The sequence below is a fragment of the Nanorana parkeri genome, unplaced genomic scaffold, assembly GCF_000935625.1.
Source record: "Nanorana parkeri isolate BGI_ZX_2015 unplaced genomic scaffold, ASM93562v1 scaffold2529, whole genome shotgun sequence".
NCBI lineage: Eukaryota > Metazoa > Chordata > Amphibia > Anura > Dicroglossidae > Nanorana > Nanorana parkeri.
The window spans coordinates 1-3,877 of record NW_017308797.1 but is presented as its reverse complement, the minus strand read 5'-3'; positions in this window follow the sequence as shown (position 1 = coordinate 3,877).

Genomic DNA, 3,877 nt, shown 5'->3' with positions numbered 1-3,877 from the left:
CCATGCAGTGGCTGGAGTTCCACTTTCATTTGTACCCCAGGAACTTGATTGACAGGTTTCTTCTCTTACACCTCCCTAACTTTGTAACAAAGGGTTCTAAGCCAATCAAGAGGAGAAAGAATGTATGTGTGGGCGTGGCTACACATATGACACCTGCCTTGCATATAGAAAACTTAAAAGAGAACTATGGGGGTAACCTTTTTATCCCATGGTTCTCTTAAAGGAGAACTATGTGGTCAGTGTTTTTCCCCATAGTTCTCCTTAGGGTAACGGGAGGACACAAACTAGCGTCCTCCCGTCACCCTACAGCTCGCGGTATACTGAGACGCCGCAGGCGGAGCGGGTCCCGACTTAGACGACGGGATCCGCCCAGCTGTGTGAGTGACAGCTGGCTCTGCCTCTAGATAGGCAGAGCCCGCTGTCAATCAGCCAGCTCGGTGGATCTCGACAGTATTGTCGGCATCCGTCCCGGCTGCAGCGCTCTCAGTATATAGCTCACTATAGCCCGCGATATACTGAGCTTTGGGTCACGGGAGGAGGTTAGTGTATGTCCTCCTATGACCCTTAAGAGAACTATGAGGTGAGTGAAAAGCACTCACCTCATAGTTCTCTTAAGGGTCATAGGAGGACATACACTAACCTCCTCCCGTGACCCAAAGCTCAGTATATCGCGGGCTATAGTGAGCTATATACTGAGAGCGCTGCAGCTGGGACGGATGCCGACAATACTGTCGAGATCCACCCAGCTGGCTGATTGACAGCGGGCTCTGCCTATCTAGAGGCAGAGCCAGCTGTACCCGCCCCCTCCCCCGTCCGTTCCTCCTGTCAGCGCTGGAGGATCGAAGAGGAGGGAATCCCTGCAGGGAGCGGTGACTGACAGACGATCGGAAAGTCAGCAAGTGACGGTATATGTTCGCTCCCTTCCCGATCGATAGAGCCGACCTATGACAGGTTCAATGTCACACGTCGGCTCTAACTATGAGGATGAGTGGAAATCGCTCGCCTCATAGTTCTCCTTTAGGGGTTATAGAGACTTAAAAAATAAGTCCCCACTTTGAGGAGACACCTCAAAGTGGGCAGGAAGAGAGCGAGGAATTGTCGCCAATAGATCACATCTCTGGAATCTCCAAGAACTATAAAGAATTGGCAGGTGACCCAAAAGACCAGACCGTGAATGAACCGTCACTGCAGAAATGTATATCTATACAAATAATTTATAATATACATTTGCATCACGAACAGAACAAAACAACCTGTTTAACAGTATCAGCAGCTGTGTGTACTCTGATGTCTAATCAGATATTCTTTACGGGAAAAACTTTTCCCACACTTTGAACATGGAAAAGGACGCTGGCCCATGTGATTTCTCTGGTGCCTATAAAGGCTTTCTTTCCATTTGAAAGGTTTCCCGCACTCTGAACAAGAGAACGGCCACTCGCCTCTGTGTCTTCTCTGGTGAGTAATAAGGCTTCCATTCTGAGTGAAACATTTCCCACACTCTGAGCACGAAAAAGGCCGCTCACCCGTGTGTATTCTTAGATGTGATAGAAGTATGCTTTTTTCAGTGAAACATTTCCCGCATTCGGAACACGAAAAAGGACGCACACCCGTGTGCTTTCTGTGGTGCGATAGAAGGCTTCTTTTCTCAGTGAAACTTTTCCCACACTCCGAACATGAATAAGGATTGTCACTCTTGTGAGTTTTTTGGTGTGTATGAAGCTCTCTTTTTTTAGGGAAGGATTGTCCGCACTCTGAACGTGAAAAGGCCACGCTGGTGTGAGATCTGAGATGTATAAGAAGTTCATATTTCATTTTGAAAGATTCTCCGCACCCCAAACATGAGAATGGTTTCTCGCCTGTGTGGCCTGCTTCATGGAATAAGGAGGTTTCCCGGGTATTAGATGGATCTGCACTGTGAGATCTGGGATTGAGGTCTGAAGTCATGTGATGTGATTGATCAGAAGATTCCTCGGGATTAGAGGGATCCATCGATGTAGAGAAATAATTCGGAGTGTGATGTATATATTGTACAACGGGATTTCCTCCAGCTGAAGTCTCTTTTATTACATCAGCTTCTGACCTGCAATGTGCAGATGATATACGATGTCTCTGTGAGGTTTTCCTGCCATAGCGTCCATCTGTGGGGGAGGAACGTTAAACGTATCAGGAATGACAAAATCATGTATGCTGGTGGACGTCAACAATTTCACAAAGACACGGAATGGACTTCTAGGGAACAAATGTAATAACAAAATATGAATACAATCCAGATAAATGGAAATGGACCTTCATATGGTGTACAGTATCTCCTCCTCATTTGTTGGTCACATGACGTTATATTGGGGAATGGAGATGGACCTTCATATGGTGTACAGTATCTCCTCCTCATTTGTTGGTCACATGACGTTATATTGAGGAATGGAGATGGACCTTCATATGGTGTACAGTATCTTCTCCTAATTTGTTGGTCACATGACGTTATATTGGGGAATGGAGATGGACCTTCATATGGTGTACAGTATCTCCTCCTCATTTGTTTTTCAGACATTGGTTAGAACATTAGTTACATTTTTAATCCGCCGTCAAGGTTAAATTTTTTTCCTTAATGGGAAAAAAAAATCTTTATAATTTACACTCATAGAAGTAAAATTAAAATGTGATCAGTGTCGGAATTTGGTGTTTAGGACTTACTTGTGTCCATATGTGGAGAAGATTCCTCATGTTTATCTTTCACAATCATCTCCCCCTCCTCCATAGACTGCTGAGCTTCACTAACCAACGTCTCTTCTTCTTCCTCTTTAACCTCAACTTTTATATGTATCAGGTCTTTACCCTAAACCCCCAAATGACAAAAACTAAGATCTATTACAAACAAACAAAACAATATGTTATATAGAAGAAAGTAATCTCATGAAGTTTAGAATTCTGAGTTCTCAACTCTGAATCCCATCTACCTGATCATGGTGAGGGATCTCATGATGTTCCTGTGTGGAATCCCGGGAGTACAGAGGACGGGGACATCTCTCTGGGGGGTTCCTCTTACTGGATCCATCTGTAGGAAACACACACACTGACTGAATACATTGTTTCTATGTGTGTATCAGAGGATGGGGGATCTAGGTGGACCCTCCGTACTGCTCTCTCCTCTTACCCGGTGATGTGAGGGGCGGCTCATTCTCCATCACCACGTCCTTGTAGAGATCCCGGTGTCCTTCTAGATACTCCCACTCCTCCATGGAGAAATAGACAGAGACATCCTGACACCTTATAGGAACCTGACACACACAATGATACAGTCACCACCCAGACACATCCCTTGTCTGTTCCTGGATCATGTCCCCGAACTCCCGGCACCGCTCACCTCTCCCGTCAGCATCTCAATGATCTTCTGGGTGACTTCTAGAATCTTCTTGGCTCTGTTTTCCTCTAATGTCAGGCAGTGAGGAGGAGGTTCTGTGATGGGTGATGCCCTGTGAAGACAGTTGCTGGAAGTTAATTGCTCATCAAATATTTTCTTCACAATGTTATAATCCTATAGAGAGAGAAAGTAACAATTATCACTGCAGACTTCCCAGAATCTTCCAGTCCAGTTATGACTAGTTCTTAAGCACATACATAAGCATGATGTCATATTTACCTCCCAGAATCCTCCTCACCTCTCCAGTCAGCAGGTGGATGATCTCCAGGGTGAAGTCTAATATGCTCTTGATCATGTGTTGCTGGTACTTGTCCATCTGCATTGAAATGGCCATGTGACCTGATCAAGACTCTGTTTCTGTCGATAGATGCAAATTGGTAAGTGTCCTGAAACCTACGATTCCCTCACACTGAATGCTAAACTACATTCTCTGACAGCTCTCCTCCCACCATCCACACT